The sequence below is a fragment of the Chiloscyllium plagiosum genome, unplaced genomic scaffold (assembly GCF_037043375.1).
Source record: "Chiloscyllium plagiosum isolate Xiang-an unplaced genomic scaffold, Cpla_swu_hap1 HiC_scaffold_27, whole genome shotgun sequence".
NCBI lineage: Eukaryota > Metazoa > Chordata > Chondrichthyes > Orectolobiformes > Hemiscylliidae > Chiloscyllium > Chiloscyllium plagiosum.
In genome coordinates this window covers 81,504,040-81,524,082 of record NW_028270165.1, presented here as the reverse complement: position 1 = coordinate 81,524,082, position 20,043 = coordinate 81,504,040, and the positions used below count along the sequence as shown (strand labels likewise).

The 20,043-nt window shown below is 46.2% G+C and overlaps 1 protein-coding gene and 1 non-coding gene across 2 annotated transcripts in view; both read right to left on the bottom strand.

Annotated features, from left to right (window-relative positions):
- LOC148144691 (uncharacterized) overlaps positions 1–20,043 on the bottom strand; it is a 203,890-nt gene that overhangs the window by 81,906 nt on the left and 101,941 nt on the right. The gene's annotated exons all lie outside the window — the stretch shown is intronic.
- trnaw-cca (transfer RNA tryptophan (anticodon CCA)) lies at positions 10,447–10,518 on the bottom strand. The gene has a single exon. It is a non-coding gene; the product is annotated as a tRNA-Trp (tRNA).

The following is a 20,043-nucleotide window of genomic DNA, read 5'->3' as shown; positions in this document are numbered from 1 at the left end:
CACTTTCGCCACATCTCAACATATCACTTCATAAACAATGCACCTCCTTTCTGCTTTTATTTTTACGTACATCAAAGGCTATACCTTTACATTGTGGCACTGCGTTTGAAAAGTGAGACACAGAGTCTGTCCCCTCCCTCGATTCACTCTTTCATTTGCTACAAATCAATAATTGAACCCCAGAATGAAAATAAAATGAAAAACGTGTTGACAAAAACACTATTATACTCACAAATTTTAGACAGAGGAAGGAATTTATAGTCTGGGGTGAGGTTTAATCTTCATTCAGTGACAAAAGATCAGCAGCTTCAGAGCTCACGGTCCAACTTCCGCATTTCGACAACGGCCGACTCTGATTGGCAGGAGGACCAGACTCCTCCGGGTCCTCCAAGGTTCTCCATTGGTCCATGGAAAGGAGCTCGTGCGCCTTTTCTGCGGACACCCAGGAGTGTTCGCAGTACTTTGATGACACCGACAGACATGCGCAGTGCTTATTGACACCGCGGAGCATGCTCAGTATGCTCTGTCACGATGCTGGTGTTACTGACAAATTTTAGAGTTAAAAATCACAAAACATCTGGTTATAGTCCAACAGGCTTATTTGGAAGCACGGGTTTTTGGAGCGCTGCTCCTTCATCAGGTGGTTGTGGAGTATAACATGGTAACACTGAATTTATGATCTTCTGATCTGACACTCCACAACCGCCTGATGAAGGAGCCACGCTCCGAAAGTTAAGTGTTTCTGAACAAGCCGATTGGACTGTAACCTGGTGTTGTGTGATTTTTAACTTTGCACACCCCAGTCCAACACGGGCACCTCCAGATCATGACAAATTTTAAGTCTCCAAATGCGAATACGAGAGAAAAATGCCAACGCCAATGTTTTTTTTCCCCTGTGCCTCGACGTTTTATTCCTTTTGCATTTTGTCTGGCTGCTCAACGTTCCTGCCTTTACCCAAGGGTAGAGGTATTCCAAAACTAGAGGGTACAGGTTTAGGGTGAGGAGGAAAGATTTGAAGAGATTGTAAAGACTCGGCAAAGAACATTCACCCCCTACAGGGCGAAAGTGACGACTGCAGATGCTGGAGATTAGGGTCGAGAGTGTGTGCTGGAAAAGCACAGCAGGTCAGGCAGCGTGCGAGGAGTAGGAGAATCGACGTTTCCGGCAAAACACTTCGTCAGGAAATAGCTATGTGGAATTGCAGAGCTGCAGCATAATCGAGTGGGTCTGCATGGGATGCTGCTGGGAAGGTCGGTGTGAATGACCTGTAGGGATGATATGATTCCACTGCCTTAGCCACGCGTATATTGAGAAATGATTGCCCCAAGTCTGCTGTGGGAGGAGTGGGTTCGTTCGTTGGACACTGATACCAGTTCTGGGGATGGTAGGATTGTGCTGTCTCTCTCTTCACACACTGCCCCCCGTCCATTTTCTCCCCACCCAGTGCCCCCTGCCCATTCTCTCTCCTCACACTGGACCCCCATTCTCTCCCCATAACCCTCTGAACACCAGTCCTTCTCTACCCCCCAACTTCTGTCCCCCTCTCCATTTCTCTCCCTTCTCCACCCCCACCAGCGCCCCTCCCCCTCGTTTCTGGTGCCTGAGCCCTCTTTGATCACTGTATCAAGCCCTTTTAAGGAGAGAGAGAGAATGGGTGGTGACGATTCTACCTGGGAAACAGGGTGTGCGAGAAATGACTGATTTTTAAAATTGAGAATAGCTAAAATCGTATATTCAGAAACGTTGTTAAAGTCTGGAAGAATGTTCTTTTAAAAAAAAACAACAAGCTTAGAAACCTTTCTGAAACTTGCATTGATATATGCACAGTTAGGCCACAACCAAGGACAGGCTGTAGGAGTGAATGAGTGAATAAAAGACAAGTCCCACCTTGCCCATGAGGAGAAAGTGAGAACTGCAGATGCTGGAGATCAGAGTCGAGAGTGTGGTGTTGAAAAAGCACAGCAGGTCAGGCAGCATCCAAGGAGCAGGAGAATCAACGTTTCAGACATAAGCCCTTCACCTTGCCCTCTCCAGTGTGTGTTGTGAAACTGCTTAACTGCTTAATCATTTCTAGTGGCCGAGCAGAGGCTGATAACAAGTTTGGAACACACGAGAATGACCTCAGCTGAGACCTTGGATTCATGTCTCACTGCAGGAGACCCAGCTACACAATACACACACAAACTCTCTCTCTCACACACACTCAAGTACTCACACGGTCGTGCATACCCTCTCTGATAGACAGGCTCTCTCTCAGACACACATTGATACACCCCTCACACTCACATCCATGCACACACCTTCTCACACAATTATACTCCATCACACGCGCACTTTACCCAGCATGCACACGCACACACACAGACGCTCTGTCTCATGCATGCACTCGCACATAGAAGTCTTTGGGGTGAATTGCATTTGCAGGATTATATATTTGGAAATAGAACCAGTCTGACTCAAGACTGGGATACAGAAAGACTCTAACCTCACAGCTCTCATGCATTGTCTGACCTGAGGTGTCACCTCCCTTTATAAAACATTAAGTTACCTGGAGAATATGACTAAAAAGAAGTTCTGGCATTTACAGATTAATGAACCGAAATCTGCAACCCATTTTAAAAGATGAAAGACTTAACAGGTTTCTTCAATATATCATTTATGTTGCATGACACTATAATCTTTTGCTATATATTCTGTGTCTTACCATCCTACTCAACAGCTACCTGATGAAGGAACAGCGCTCCAAAACCTAATGCTTCCAAATAAACCTGTTGGACTATACCCTGGTGTTTGTGTCATTTTAAAACTTTGTTTCCAGTGAATACAGCCCACACCTCCCACTGTTGCCAGTAAACTTTGCAATGCCAATGAAACAATAAACCTGCAGTCCTGAAAAATTTACAATTTCGAACAATACTAGCTACTCATTCACTGCTCCTTCTGAGACACGACATTGGAAACTCGGTGCTAGTGGCTGAAAGAAATGAGAAGCTGTTGGATCTCACAGCTTTCAATGAGAGTTTGAGCCTGGCGGTAAGTTCAGGTAACCTTTACTGCGACCCAACTTTGTTACAGCTTCAGATCTCCACATCACAAGGCGTATAAAAAGTAGCTTTTTTTTTTTAAAAAAAAAAGCACCTCAAGCTCAAAGTGCACACACTCACCCCCACTCTCCCCACCACACTTTCTTTATTATTGGTCAGTTGAGTTGTACCTTTGTAACTGGATCCTTTGTACAGCCGGGTAAAGCATGCAGCTGGGACGACTGAGTGTATCCTTTCCCGCAACAGCAGTTTCCATCACTGAAAAGGACATGAGTGAATCAGATGGGTTTTTGCCCTCTGAAAATGGTTTCATCCTGAGATTCTGAAGTTCAGATTACTGACCGAATCCCAATTCTGCCATCTGCCGCGACGGGATTCGGACCTGAGAGTCCCCAGAGCGGGGTTGTTAGTGGCGCTCGGCCATCGCTCCTTCCATCCCCCTGCGATGGCACGTGAACGCGCTGGTGAAGCCCTCCCGGCACTGACAGCAGGTGAACGGCCTCTCTCCGGTGTGGACCCACTGGTGCGTCAGCAGTGCAGCTGATTGAGTGAACCCCCTCCCGTACATGGGGCAGTGAATGGCTTCTCTCACTTGTGGACCCACTCGTGCGTCTCCAGATGGCTGATCCGACTGAAGCCCTTCCTGCACAACGAGCAGGCGAATGGCCTTTCCCCGCTGTGAATACGTCTGTGGATTTCCAGCAGGGATGGGGAAGGGAATCCTTTCCCTCAGTCCCCACATTTCCACAGTTTCCCCATTGGGGGAGCTTTCCTTGTGTTGGTCTGGGTTTGAAATTCCAATCAGAACGGGGACATCGTCTATCCCCACCGTGAGGTGTGAGATTTTGATTCCCCCAAGCTGAGTAAATGGTTTGAAGCACTTTTCACAGTCAGCGCACTGAATCTCCCTCACTCGGTGTCTCAGTATTCTTCCTGCCACACCAGTGTCCAAATTCTCTCAAACAAACAAAAGCAACCATGTCTTCTTGATTGGAATGGCTGCTGATATTCAAGTCCCAATGAATCAAGTGGCTCTGTCAGAAGTTGATGCATCATTTCTTTTCAGATTTCTTTCGGCACGTCTTCCTGCAAAAAAAAATCACAAAATAAGTGATCACTGTCAGTACAGTTAATGAACATAACATTGGTGGCAGTTCCTGTCGTTTGCCAGATGCCTGCTGATCACATAATACCCAGCACACAGAAACCTGAAATCCCTCATGCAGCCAGATAGGCTTAGGTGTGTTTAGAGTAAAACATCATTCTAATCTAATCTAATCTAATCTTAAACTAAATACGTGTACATATACATATATATATATATATATATATATATATATATATATATATAATATCAATATGCCAATCCTTTCAATGCGGCTCAGTTCCATGAGAAACGACACTTTTAATTGTGAACATGAGCAAAAAAGCAATCATTTTCCAGGGTGCAAACTGCATACGTGCCAAACTGAGGGTATACATAAGGAAAATACCTAAAAGAGAGATAGAAAGTATTTGAGCACCTTTGCAGAAACTGCTCCCTCTCTGGACTCACTCCAGTTGCTGCAAGTAAACCTCCCTGTGGGCCAGACAGCCCTGCATCGGGAAGCACTGGGATGGTCAACTACGACCAGTTTACATGGAGAACACATCTCCACATTAAACAGCCTCGAGGCAAACTTCCCTTCCTTCCACTTAATTTTCAAGACCCCTCAAAGCGAAATTCCCCAGGTAAGTTTGGAAGAATTTCTTCCAGGTGTTCACTAATCATTTCTATGAGCACTTTGTTAAAGTTTGAATATTGCGAGTTTTGAAAATTAGTGATTCTGAGCGAAATCACAGTTTGAAAAACAGAATGTGGGAATTTAGACACAGTTTATTTTTGCACATCGACGATATGTCTGTACAACAGCATATGCCACGACAGCAGTGAAGATCTTTTGACCTCATTCTCAAACGTGCCTGCCACACGCCAGATGAAAAGCTGAATACTTCTCTGGAAAAACTGCCCAGCAATGCGGGAGAATGGCACAACGCGTGCGTGTTGGGACCATAACCCAAAAGAGAAACCATTCTCTCCTATTCATTCAACGTCGTCTTTAGCAGCTTTCCCGTCTTTGCCACCCAGGTAAATAGTGCGGTGAGGAAGGCATATGGCGTACTGGCTTTTATTGGTAGAGGAATTGAGTTCCGGAGTCCTGAGGTCATGATGCAGTTGTATAAGACTCTGGTGCGGCCGCATCTGGAATATTGTGTGCAGTTTTGGTCGCCATACTATAGGAAGGACGTGGAGGCACTGGAACGGGTGCAGAGGAGGTTTACCAGGATGTTGCCTGGTATGGAAGGAAGATCGTATGAGGAAAGACTGAGACACTTGGGGCTGTTTTCATTAGAGAAAAGACGGTTTAGGGGTGACTTGATTGAGGTGTACAAGATGATTAGGGGGTTAGATAGGGTTGACAGTGTGAACCTTTTCCCGCGTATGGAGTCGGGTATTACAAGAGGGCATAGCTTTAAATTAAGGGGGGGTAGATATAGGACTGAAGTTAGGGGTAGGTTCTTCACTCAGCGAGTCGTAAGTTCATGGAATGCCCTGCCAGTAGCAGTGGTGGACTCTCCCTCTTTATGGGCATTTAAGCGGGCATTGGATAGGTATATGGAGGATAGTGGGTTAGTATAGGTTAGGTGGGCTTGGATCGGCGCAACATCGAGGGCCAAAGGGCCTGTACTGCGCTGTATTCTTCTATGTTCTATGTTCTATGTTCTATGTATCACGGCGCACTGTTGTGCACCTCGCCTTCTCATCTGCTTCCCAAAAAATTTCGACGTAAATATTTCACATTGATGCACAGGCCCAATGTGCACAGTTCAGATGACACACTCGTGGAGGTCTGCGGGGTTCTCTGTACCCTATGTTGAGGAGGGCGATGCTTGTCACTGGTCACTCCGGTGTCAGAGAAAAGTTTAGAAAGAAAACGGTTTAATTTTCTGCCATTAGAGAGGGCCCGGTTCCTCGGGACGGGCAAACAGCAGCAAAGAGACAGAATGAGAAGCAGCTGTTCATAGAGTCATAGAGATGTACAGCATGGAAACAGACCCTTCGGTCCAACCCGTCCATGCCGACCAGATATCCCACCCCAATCTAGTCCCACCTGCCAGCACCCGGCCCATATCACTCCAAACCCTTCCTATTCATATATCAATCCAAACGCCTCTTAAATGTTGCAATTGTACCAGCCTCCGCCACTTTCTCTGGCAGCTCATTCCATGCACGCACCACCCTCTGCGTGAAAAAGTTGCCCCTCAGGTCTCTTTTATATCTTTCCCCTCTCACCCTAAATCTATGCCCTCTAGTTCTTGACTCCCCGACCCCAGGGAAAAGACTTTGCCTATTAATCCTATCCATGCCCCTCATAATTTTGTAAACCTCCATAAAGTCACCCTTCAGCCTCCGACGTTCCAGAGAAAACAGCCCCAGCCTGTTCAATGTCAACTATACTTCACTCTGAGCAAGCCTCAGCTGGTTCAAGAGGGAGAGCGGGGGCGCAGGCGTGTCTTCGGTGTGGCTCGTTGGTCTAGGGGTATGATTTTCGCTTTGGGTCTTCATCAACGCAGATTTGCGAGAGATCCCCGATTCACATCCCGGACAAGCCCGCGTTTCATGACTTGTGCAAAAGTACCTATTTAATTTTCTCAAAAAGCACCTTCGTTAAACGAGGTTGGGCTCCCTGGAGTAAGTGAGGTCTGCAGATGCTGGAGATCAGAGATGGAAATGTGTTGCTGGAAAAGCGCAGCAGGTCAGGCAGCATCGAGGGAACAGGAGAATCGACGTTTCGGGCATTAGCCCTTCTTCAGGAAATGAAGAAGGTCCCCTCCCTGGAGTACCAATGGGACAGAAAGCAGCGAAGTGAAATTATTGGAGATAGCGTTGAATAGGTTGACGTGAGTGGTGCGGTGTTTGAGGGATGTCAGCGATGAGGGTCGATTGGAAATTTGGGACAGCTCTCTTCGGAGAACAGAAGTTTGAAATCTGGCCCGATTGAAGCTTTCCAAGTCATGCGAAGTCTAGACAGAGAAAGTAATGTAGTCAAAATGCTCCCACCCCTGAAAGGATCGGCAACGATTCGGCAGAGTTTTAAAGTCATGAGGAAAAGAACCAAAAGTGACATTAGGAAGAACGCTTTCGTACAGGGAGTGGTTGGGGTCAGTAAATCCCTAACTGACACTGACAAAGAGGCAGATTCATTAGACGCAAACGGGAATCCGGTGGTCATGTTTAAAGTAACAATGTGCAGAATTACATGGAGAAGGCAAGAGAATGATACGAATAGAGACCCACGTTCACTTACTGTGTCGACCCAGCAGAGCGAAGGTGGGCCGCATGGCGTCTGTCTGCGCTATGGCACATGATTCAGAGTGAAATCACAGTTCGACCAACAGAATGTGGGAAGTTAGAAAGACTTGATATTTACACAGCCTCCATACGTCTGCGCAACAGCCTATAAGACGACAGCAGTGGAGAGGTTGACATCAGTCTCGAACGTGCATGCCACGCGCCAGACGAAAGGCTGAAGGGAAGCGCCGCAGTGCGTCGGAGCCGCGTGGCGCAGCGGGAGCGTGCTGGGCTCCTAACCCAGAGATTGATGAATCGAAACCCTCCTCTGTTATTGTTCAGTGTCTCCTTGAGCGACTTTCCTTTGCGATGGAACTTCGTTCAGCATCTTGCTTTTCAAACGACTTCCTGAGTGTCTAAATGTCGATATCGGCGCTCTGTTCTGTTCCCTGACATGTCATTTGCTTCCCAAAACTTCGGGTATCTGATCTCAACATATCGCATCGATACACAAGTCAAATTTACACAGTTGCGCTGGCACCCTTGTGGAGCTCTGAGTTGTCTTGTCCTGTTCTCTGTCGGTGTGTCCTGATCTCGTTTGAAACCTCTTCTCTCAGGTGGCAATGAACCGGTGAAGTTGAAACACATGACTTGCTGTTTTAGTCCATTTCCTGCAGTAAAGAAACCAACAGCCGTGTAATAAAAGACTTTCTGCAGGATTGCTGTGTCAAGACAAATTCTGAACACCAAGCAGGCTGCACAAAAATGCACTCATATCAATTTACCTGAGGGAAGAGTCTCCAGTGTCCATTTCTCTCTGTCCCGGCAGCACAGCATCTTTCTATCTCTCCGTTAACAGGATCTTTGGAACAAGTTCAAAGTTGCCCATTTCCTACGCATGACTGTAACTGACTTATCCTGCCTCACGTAATAGTGTGAGAGAGCAGAAGAGTGAATGGGCTCTGCCTTCCACCAGCACAGCTTGCAAGTAGAAACGAAATGGTTCAATTATCCACCAGTGGAGACAACCCGGTCCCTGGGGACGGGACAAACAGCAAAGTCTTGGGAGCAGGGAGACAGATTGAGAAGCAGATGTTCTTGAAACACTTCCCTACTTGCAATTCTGGGAGCAATGCACAATGTATTTCGTACTGAGCAGGTCTCACCTGCTTCCGGAGGTGGCTGCACCCATGGCTGGTGGCTCGTTAGTCTGGGGTAAGATTCTAGCTTTGGGTCTTCGAGCATATGCAAAAATGGCCGATGAATTTTCTCAAAAAGCCGCTTTATTAAATAAGATCGGACTGCCTGAATTAGGGACGGCGCAGAGCTGCCATTGCAGTGAACACGGCGAAGGGAAACACTTGTTCAAAGTGAGAACAAGTATTGCAGATTTTTCGCCCGCGCAATCCGAGTCTGAATGAATCCTCCACCTGTATTACACTCAATTCTGAGGGTGATACTTCAGGAAGCGGGGAAGTGAAGTGATTGCAGACAGCGCTGAACAGGTTAACGTGAATGGTACCGTCCTGAGGAATGTCAGCAATGAAGGGAGATTGGAAAATTTGGGGCAGCTCTCTTTGGAGAACAGAGGGCTGAAAGCTGGTCTGATTGAAGTTTCCACGTCATGAGGGTTTTGGACAGAGGAAATAATGCAGTGAAAATGCTCCCAGGCCTGAAAAGATGGAGAAAGATTTGGCAGAGATTTAAAGTCATCAGGAAAATAAGTAAAAGTGACATTAGGAAGAACGTTTTCGCACAGGGAGTGGGGTCAGTAAGTCGCTGTCTGACAGTGACAAAGAGGTAGATTCAATGGACACAAACGGGAGTTCGGTGGGGCATGTTCAATATAACAATGTGCAGATTTACAGGGAGAAGGCGACAGAATGAGACACTTATTTACATATTGTGTTGAACCAGCAGAGCTAAGGTGGGCTGCGTAGCCTCAGTCTGCGCTGTCACACATTTCGTGATTCTGAGTGAAATCGGAGTTGGACCAACAGAACGTAGGAAATTTGACAACGGGTATATTCTGCCCACCAGGATACTCCATCACAGCAATGAAGGTGTTTTTACATCATTCTCGAAGGTACATGACACAATGCAGATTCAAAACCGAGTATTCCTTTGAATCACTGAGTAGTTTGTTTACAGTTATTCAGTTGAGGTGAGCGGAGTTGCGCATTGGGAGCCACTCCAGTTGATAGGTCGAAGCCGTTTTCTCCTGTGTGACAGTCCCACCAGCACTCCAATTTGCTGTGCTTCCAGTCAGTAGATGCAGATTACTATCCCATACTGATACACGGGCCACGATGACCCAGCTGTGGTGACAAGCTTGTGAAGGGCTGAGTGCTCTTCTCCTGTTCTCTGTCTGGCTGCTATGATCCGAATCATCAAACCTCTCTTCTCCGAGATAGGAATAAACTGGTGAAGGTGAAACACATCAGTTGCGGTGTGCTCCATGCGCAGGAGGCCCTGCAGTAATTCCCCACGCTGTTTCACACAGCAGCATCCTCTCGGTGAATTTCGCTTGGCAAAAAAATCGATTGAACCAAATCCGTGTCCGCCACTGGATTTTACTGACACCGTTTATAAAATTCAGGCTCACCGTTAATGTGGAGAGGGGCCGTCAGACTGTAGTTTCCGCTCCTTCTGTTGAATAAAGATAATTTTAACTGTGTCCAGTGAGAGGAAAGGATTTGCTGTTGGTGGGAAACATTTCTATCTGAACTCGCTATCACTCTACTGATAGATTGAAACATAAAGCTGGGAGTCTCTGGATTATGTTGTAAAAATATCGGTATTATGTTAATTCACACCTCGCTGTAACCAACTAAACGAAGCGGCTGCCCAGAGGGAGACGGCTGTGTTTAAATGCGGTGATGAACTGGGGGAGCTGAGCATTTACCCAGACAATGGGCACACCACCTCCTTGACACAGTGTTCACAAATCAAACAGACAGCAAAGCTTCACGTGTGATCGAAAATTTCCGTGAAGAAGATTTGGCTCAACAGATATCGAGAGTGAACCTGCTCCTTTCTTGATTTGAAATGTAAGAAGTTGACGTCAGTGAGCCTGACGTGATTCGAACACGCAACCTTCTGATCTGGAGTCAGACGCGCTACCATTGCGCCACAAACTCACGGATTACCGGCGACCTCTCTTCATGCTTAAGGGAAGTGATCGCACTGCAATGATTTTACGTTATGAGAAACAACGGAGATCAACAGTTCATGTGTGTTTTGTCTCTGCCCCCTCTCCTTCTGTCTCTCGAAGTAATTTCCAACTCTACCTCAATAAAAAAGGTTAAAGAACTGTGGATGCTGTATATCTGAAACAAAAAACAGGAGTTGCCGGAGACCCTTCCACAGAACTGATGGTGATTGGGAAAACGTTGGTTTAAATGCAGAAGATATTGTGGGAGGAAGGCGGATGCAGTAAATGATAGATCAGGACAGAGCCCAAAGCGAGGGAAGAACTGTGGACAGGAAAGGGAGTTGATAACGATCTGCGTGGGAGGGTGAATGGAGACTGTTCGTGGCTAAGAATAGGTAGTGTGTAATGTCAGACTATGTGATAACAAGGCTTGGTGTGTGTGGAAGGGACGAGGATACTATGGATTTCAGGCCCGAGAATTATTGAATTCGATATTGGGATCAGAGGGATGTATGCTCCCCAAGTGTAATATTCGGTGCTCTTCGTTCTGCTGGTGCTGAGCTTCGCTGGAACACTACAGCAAACCTGAGACAGAGATGTTGGCCAGGGAACAGGGTGAGGTGTGGAATTGGCAGGCAACTGGAAGCTCAGGGTCTTTTTTGCAGGTAGAACGTAGATGTTCTGTGCAGCAGTCGCCCAGCTTATGCTGCGTTTTCCCCAATGTAGATGAGACCACATTATGAGCAACAACTGCAGTCGACTGGGGGGTTGTGGGAAGTGCAGGTAAAGTGCTGCTTCATCTGGAAGGTAAGTTTGGACCCTTGGATAGAGACGAGGGAGCAGGTAAATGGGCTGGTGTCACACATTCGGCAGTTGCAGGGGAAAGTGCCGTTGGACTATTGGGGTGGGAATGGGGTTAGGCTTGGTGGGAATGAAGGAAGAGTGGACCCAAGGTATAACTACTGCCCATTTACCTATCTGCCAAATAGAGGAATTTGTTAAGTGTGTACAAGGACATTTTCAAATTCACAATGTGGATGTACATACTGGCGAGGGTGCAAAACCTAAGGGCCAGCAACCATAATTCTATTAACTTTAGAACAGTGATTGAAAATAATATATCAGATCTAAAAGTTGAAGTTCTAAATTGGAGGAAGACTCAGGTATTAGGCAAGATCTTTCAAAAGCTGATTGGGGGCAGATGTTCGCAGGTTAAAGGACTGCTGGAAAATGGGAAGCCTTCAAATATGAGATAACAAGAGTCCAGACACAGTATATTCCTGATTCGGAGGTGCCGGTGTTGGACTGGGGAGTACAAAGTTAAAAAATCACACCACACCAGGTTATAGTCCAACAGGTTTACTTGGAAGCACACTAGCTTTCGGAGCGACGCTCCTTCATCAGGTGACTGTCTGACATAGAGTATATTCCTGTTCGGGTGAAAGGAAAGGCTGGTCGGTTGGGGAATGCTGGATGACTAGAGAAAATGAGATTTTGGTTAAGATAAAGAAGGATGTATATATCAGGTATCGGCAGAGAGATCGAGTGAATCCTTAGAGTATAAAGGCAGTACGAGCATACTTAAGAGGGAAATCATGAGGGCAAAAAAGGGGACATGAGATAGCTTTGGCAAATGGAGTCATGGATAACCCAAAGGGTTTTTATAAATACATTAAGGACAAAAGGATAACAAGGGAGAGAATAGGGCCCCTCAAAGATCTGCAAGGCGGCCTTTGTGTGGAGCTGCAGGAGATGGGGGGCGGGCGAGATACTGAACGGATATTGTGCATCAGTGTTTACGATGGAGAAGGGCATGGAAGATATAGAATGTGAGAAAGTAGATGGTGACATGTTGAAAAAATGCCCATATTACAGATGAGAAATTGCTGGATTTCTTGATATGCATAAAAGTGGATAAATCCCAAGGACCTGATCAGGAGTACCCTAGAACTCTATGGGAAACTGGGGAAGTGATTGCTGGGCCTCTTACTGAGATATTTGTATCATCAATAGTCACAGGTGAGGTGCCGGAAGGCTAGAGAGTGGCTAATGTGGTGCCACTATTTAAGAAAGGTGGTAAGGAAAAGCCAGGGAACTATAGACCAGTGAACCTGACATCCGTGATGGGCAAGGTTTTGGAGAGAATCCTAAGAGACAGGATTTACATGTATTTGGAAAGGCAAGAATTGATTAAGGATAGTCAGCATGGCTTTATGCCTGGGAAATCATGTCTTATGAACATGATTGGGTTTTTTGAAGAAGTAACAAAGTGGATTGATGAGGGCAGAGCGATGGACGTGATCTATATGGACTTCAGGAAGGCGATCATCAAGGTTCCTCATGGGAGACTGGTGAGCAAGGTTTAATCTCACGGCATGCAGGGACAACTAGCCATTTGGCTACAGAACTGGCTAGAAGGCGGAGGGTTGCTTTTCAGACTGAAGGCCTGTGACCAATGGTGTGTCACAAGGATTGATGCTGGGTCCGCTACTTTTTGTCATTTATATAAATGATTTGTATGTAAATGGAGGAGGTATAGTTAGCAAGTTTGTAGATGACACCAAAATTGGAGGTGTTGTGGACAGTAAAGAAGGTTATCTCAGATCACAACGGGACATTGATCAGATGGGCCAATGGGCTGAGGAATGGCAGTTGGAGGTTAATGTAGATAAATATGAGGTGCTGCATTTTGGAAAATCAAATCAGAGCATGACTTTTACACTTAATGGTAAGTTCCTTGGAAGTGTTGCTGAACAAAGAGACCTTGGAGTTCAGGTTGATAGTTCCTTAAAAGTAGAGACGCAGGCAGATTGGATAGTAAAGAAGGGTTTGGTGTGCTTTCCTTTGTTGGTCAGAGCATCGAGGATAGATGTTGGGAGCTCATGTTGCCACTGTACAGAACATTGGTCAGGCCACGTTTGGAATATTGCATGTAATTTTGGTCTGCTTCCTATCGGAAAGATGTTGTGAAACTAGAAAAGGTGCAGAAAAGATTTACAGGGATGTTGCCAGGGTTGGAGGTTGGAGGGTAGGATGGTTTTTTGGGGATTTGGGCCAAGTGCTGGCAAATGGGACTAGATTAGGTTAGGATATCTGGGCTGCATGGATGAGCTGGACCGAAGGGTCTGTTTCCGTGTTGTACATCTGTGTCACTCTGTGAGACTCCATGGGATTCTCTGCCCAAGAGAGCAGTTGAGACAGCTTCATGAAGTTTATTGAAGACGCAGTTGGATCGGTTTTTGCATGGTAGGGGAATTAAGGGTAGTCGGGATAATCCAGGTTGGTGGAGCTGTGATCTTAATGAATGACGGAGCAGGCTAGACCAAATGGTCTACTCCTGCTTCTGTTACTTTAAATCTGTAACACTGCATTTCCCGCGGCCGGAGATTTCCCACGGCACAAAGGAGGTTTTCTATAGTATATTTAAACCCCTTGCTTTGCTTGAACTCAAACTGCATAGACTTGGAGGAGAGTGGGATTTGCAAAGTGCCCTCCCCTCCACACGTGCCTTAACTGCAGGACAGCTGTCCGGCCCGCCCTCCATTGTTGACGTCACAATGCGGATGCAGCCCTGTCAGTTTCAGAGTGAAACTCCCTCCCTCTGGGCAACATCTGGGAGCAAAGCAATGTCTCCCCCTTTCCATATACCATCCTCCAGCAGCGACGGGGAAGGGGAGGTAGGTGTGGGTGAAACACTGTTCACTTGTAGCAACTGGAGTGAATCCAGGGAGGGAGCAGACACTCCAAAGGTGCTCAAATACTTTCTATCTCTCTTAAAGCTATTTTCCTTGTGTATTCCCTCAGTTTGGCACGTATACAGTTTGCACCCTAGAAAAGGATTGCTCCTTTCCTCATGTTCACAACGAAAAGGTGAGATTCTGAAGGAACTGAGCAGCATTTAAGGGATTGGCACATTGCTCAAAAAATGGAGGACGCCCTGGGCCTGTGGCTCGTTGGTCTAGGGGTAGGATTCGCGCTTCGGCCCTTCTGGTGCGTGGGCATGCGAGAGATCCCGGGTTCAAATCCCAGACGAGCCCTTGTTTCTTACACTGCCTTGTGCGCAAACGGCCAGTCAAAACTCTCAAAAAGCAGTTTATGAACGCGGCAAGGGCAGCACTTATTCAAAGAGAATGCGTGCGTTACTTCACACAGAGGTTGGTGGGAGTTTGGAACGCGTTGCCAGCAGATGTAGGAGAGGCAGGCACGGTAGATTCATTTAAAATGCGTCTGGGTAAATGCATGAGTGGGTGGGGAGTAGAGGGATTGACCGACAGATTTAGACAATACATTTGGATCGGCTCAAGCTTGAAGGGCCTGTTCTTGGGCTGTAAACTTTCTTTGTTCTATATGGTGTATATCTGATATTGTTGACTGTTGTAAAAGTTTCTTTGTAATTATTATTCACCTTCTCATGTAGTAATGGAGTTACGTCCTTTTTTTGTCATAATTTTTTATTTAATAGGTCAGCAGGAAGTCATTCAGCAATTTTACTGCCTTCCTTTTCTCAAGCAGCCTTAACATTTCATTTTCATATCCTTGATTCAGCTCCATTTCCAGCATCTTTGTAGGCAGTTTGTTCCATGTTATTGTCACTGAAATGAAGTTTTCCTTCATGCACAGCTAAGCCGATCTGGCTGCATGAGGGTTTTCAGGTTTCTGTGGCCTGGATAATATGTGATTAGCAGACATCTCGCAATCTACAGGAATTGACACCAATGTTATGTTCATTAACTGTACTGACAGTGATCACTTGTTTTGTGATTTTTCTTTGCAAGAAGACGTGCAGAAAGAAATCTGAAAACAAATGATACATCAACTTCTGACAGAGCCACTTGATTCATTGGGACTTGAATATCAGCAGCCATTTCAATCAAGAAGGCATGTTTGCTTTTGTTTGTTTGAGAGATTTTGGACAGTCCTGTGGCAGGAAGAATACTGAGACATCGAGTGAGGGAGATTCAGTGCGCTGACTGTGAAAAGTGCTTCAAACCATTTACTCAACTTGGAGGAATCAAAGTCTCACGCCTCAAGGTGAGAAAGACTATGTACCCGTTCTGTTTGTAATTTCAATCCCAGAGCAACACAAGGAAAGCTCCCTCCAAAGGGGAAACGTTGGAAATGTGGGGTCTGTGGGAATGGATTCCCTTTCCCATCCTTGCTGGAAACCCACAGACGCATTCACAGCGGGTGAGGCCATTCACCTGCTCAGTGTGTCGGAAGGGCTTCAGTCGGACCTGCCATCTGCAGACGCATGAGTGAGTCTACAAGGGAGAGAAGCCATTCACGTGCCCCATGTGCGGGAGGGGTTTCACTCAGTCAGCTGCACTGCTGACCCACCAGCGGGTCCACCTGGAGAGAGGCCGTTCACTGCTGTAAGTGCCGGAAGGGATTCACCTGCTCCTCCCACCTGCGGAGGCACCAGTGAGTTCACGCGCCATCACAGCGGGGTTGAAGGAGCGATGGCCGAGTGCCAAGTGCTTATGCACGAAACGTCGATTCTCCTGCTCCTTGGATGCTGCCGGACCTGCTGTGCTTTTCCAACACCACACTCTCGACTCTGATCGCCAGCATCTGCATTTTTCACTTTCTCCTCGAGGGCAAGGTTGGACTTGTCTTTTATTCACTCATTCACTCCTTACAGCCTGTCCTTTGTTGTGGCCTAACTGCACATACATCAATGCAAGTTTCAGAAAGATTTGTGTAGCTTTTTTTTGAAAAAAAAAATAACATTCTTCCCGACTGTAACGAAGTTTCTGAATATTTGGTTTTAGTTATTCTCAATTTTAAAAATCAGCTATTTCTCACATGCCGTGTTTCCCAGATAAAGTCATCACCATCCATTCTCTCTCTTCCCTGAGAAAGACTTCATACAGCGATCAAAGAGGGCTGAGGCACGAGAAAGGACGATTGTGGGGGTTGGGGGGTGGGTGAAGGGGTCGCTGGTGGTGGCGGAGAAGGGAGGAAAATGGACAGGGGAACAGACTGGGGTTCAGAGGTTTGGGGGAGAGAATAGAGGGTGCAGTATGAGGAGAGAGAATAGGCAGGGGGCAGTGGATGGGGAGAAAATGGACAGGGGGCAGAATGTGAAGAAAGAGACAGCACAAATGCCACCTTCTCCAGGACTCGTGTCAGTGTCCCACGAACTGGAACCCACTCCTCCCACATTTCTCAAAATACGCGTGGCTAAGGCAGTGGAACCATATCATCTCTACAGGCAATTCACACCGACCTTCCCAACAGCATCCCACTGAGACTCACTCGTTTCGGCTACAGCCCTGCAGTTCCCCATGGCTATTTCCTGACGAAGGGTTTTGCCCGAAACGTCGAGTCTACTGCTCCTCGGATGCTCCCTGACCTGCTGTGCTTTTCCAGCACCACACTCTCGACCCTAATCTCCAGCATCTGCAGTCCTCACTTTCGCCCAGTAAGGGGTGAATGTTCTATTCCTAGTCTTTTAGATCGTTTAAAATCTTTCCCCCACGCCCTAAACCTTTACCCTCTAGTTTTGGAATACCTCTTACCTAGGGAAAATACAGAAACGTTGAGCAACCAGACAAAATGCAAAAGAAATAAAATCCTAATTTTCCAGCATTTGGACGCTTAATATTTGTCATGATCGGGAGGTGCCCGTGTTGGACTAAGGTGTACGAAGTTAAAAATCACACAACTCCAGGTTACAGTCCAATCGGCTTGTTTGGAAGCACTAGCTTTCGGAGCGCTGCTACTTCATCAGGTGGTTGTGGAATATTAGATCGTAAGATCATAAATTCTGTGTCTTACGATGTTATACTCTACAATCAGCTGATGAAGGCGCAGGGCTCCGAAAGCTAGTGCTTCCAAATAAGTCTGTTGGACTATCACCAGGTGCTTTGTGATTTTTAACTTTAAAATTTGTAACAAATTCCTGCACACTGACCATGCTCCATGGTGTCAGCAAGCACTGCGCATACTCTTGGGTGTCCACAGAAACGGCGAGCGATCTCCTTTCCATGGAGCAATGGAGAACCTTGGAGGACCGGAAGGAGTCTGGTCCTCCTGCCAATCAGAGCCGGCCATTGTGGAAATGCAGAGGTTGGACCATGAACTGTGAAGCTGCTGCTGTTCTCTTCTCTCTGCATAAGGTTAAACTTCACCCCAGACTGTAACTTCCTTCCTCTGTCTAACATTTGTGAGTACAACAGTGTTTCTCTCACCACTTTTTCATTCTGGGGTTCAAGAGTGAACCGAGGGAGGGGCCAGACTCTGGAAAAGTTGATCCAGGTCTGTGTGTCAACTTGCAAACACATAGAAAATGCAATATCACAATGTGAAGTTATAGCCTTTGTAGTGTGAAAAAATAGCAGAAAGGAGGTGCATTGTTTAAATGGTGATATGTTGAGATGTGGCGAAAGTGAGATGCTGGAGTTCAGAGTTGAATATTGTGGCGCTGGAAAACCACAGTCGGTCAGGCAGCAACTGAGGAGGAGGAGAGTCGACGTTTCGGGCACAAGCCCTTCATCAGGAGTGATGTGTGGATAGACAAAGGGGCCTTACTGTCCTTCTACACCAGTCATTGCCAATTGTCAGAAAGTGCAGCAAGCAATGAGCAAAGCAAGTGGTATATCAGCAAGAGGAATTGAGTTCAGAAGTGGGGATGTCTTCCTGCAGTTAGGTCGGTTATTGAATGTATTCAAGGCTGAGTTCATGTGACTTTGAAGAACAAAGAAGTTGTGGGAGAAGGCAAGAAAATGGTTTTAAGACCAGTACAGAGCAGTTACAGAGTCATACAGCACAGAAACAGACCATTCAATCGAACTAGTCCATGCTGACGGTGTTCTGAAACTAAACTGGTCCCACCTGCCAGTGATTGTCCCATATCCCTCCGAACCTTTCTTATTCATGTACTTATCCAAATGTCTTTTAAACATTGTAACTGTACCTGCATCCAGCAACTCCTCTGGACATTGATTCCTCACACGAACTACTCTTTATCTTTTTAAAAAAAGGTGCCCCTCATTTCTTTTTAAAATATTTCTTTCTTCACCTTCAAAATTTGCTCCCTAATCTTGAAACACCCACACCAGAGAAAGAATACCTGCCGTTCACCTCATCTATACCTCTCATGATTTTATAATCCTCTCTACGGTCACCTCTCAACCTCTGATGCTCCAGTGAAAAAAGACCCAGCCTTTCCATCTAGATGCAGGTATATTTATATCCAGTTATGAACTGTTCAATACTGGTGCCAGCTGGAAAGACAAATGACCTATTCCTGCTTCCAATTCTCTCACTGTGTCCAGGACAGCAAGAGACCATATGACATTGGTGCAGAAATTAAGCCATTTAGCCCATCAGATCTGCTCCACCATTCAATCACGGCTTATACGTTTCTCGACCCCATTTTGAAATATGGATTTTGGAAAGGCAGATCAGGGCAGGATCTACACATTTAATGGGGAGTGTTGTTGAATAAACATACCTTGGATTGTTGGTTCATAGTGGAGTCGCAGGTAGGCAGGATAGCAAAGAAGGTTTTTGGTATATTTACTTTTATAGGTCAGTGCATTTCAATACAGATGTTGGGAGGTCATGTTGCGGCTGTACAGGACATTGATTAGGCCACTTTTGGAATACTGTGTTCGGTTCTGGTTTCTCTGCTACAGGAAAAGTGTTACGAACCTTTGCAAGGATTTGGAAAAGATTTACAAGGCTCTTGCAAGAGTTGGAGGGTTTGATCTATATGGAGAGGCTGAATAGGCCGGGGCTGTTTACTTTGGATCATTGGGGGCTGAGGGATGACTTTATAGAAGTTTATAAGGAGCATGGATAGGGTGAACAGCCAAAATCTTTTCCCCAGAGTGGGGAGTCCAAAACTAGAGGGCATAGGTGTGATGTAAGAGGGGAAATATTTAAAAGGAACTTTACAGGCACCTTTCTCACACAGAGGGTGTTGTGTGTATGGAATGAGCTGCCGGAGGAAGTGGTGGAGGCTGGTTAATTAAAGCATGTTAAAAGGCATCTGGTAATAGGGAGAATTGAGAGGGATATGGGTTATGTGCTGACAAATGAGCACCATGTTAATTTGGGATATCTGTTCAGCACGGACAATTTGGACTGAAGGAAAGCAGAAGTGTCATTGTGAAGACTGGACTTTCAAAGCAGCTTTCAAAGATGTTTTGTCCTTACTGGGAGCAGAAGCTACAATGAAATCTTTCATTTGTGAGACAGCAACTGAGTGAGTGAGGACATTCAGGATATTGGTGGAAAGTGGGAATTTGTTGCAATGTGGAGTTGAAGTGATTTAAGTAAAGTGTGCTGAGCAAGGAGCCTAGTGAAGGGTTAGGTGAGTTTTTGTTTTAAACTGCTCATTCCTTTCAGCCTCCAACATTGTATTTCCAATGCTGTCCATCAGTGGGAGTGGTGAATCAGTAACTGGTATCGTTAGAAGCCTTATGATTTTCAGTACTGCAGGTATAGCATTGTCTCATCAGCTTTGTAAAGGCTACTGGCAGCAGCGGGAGGCGTGGGCTGG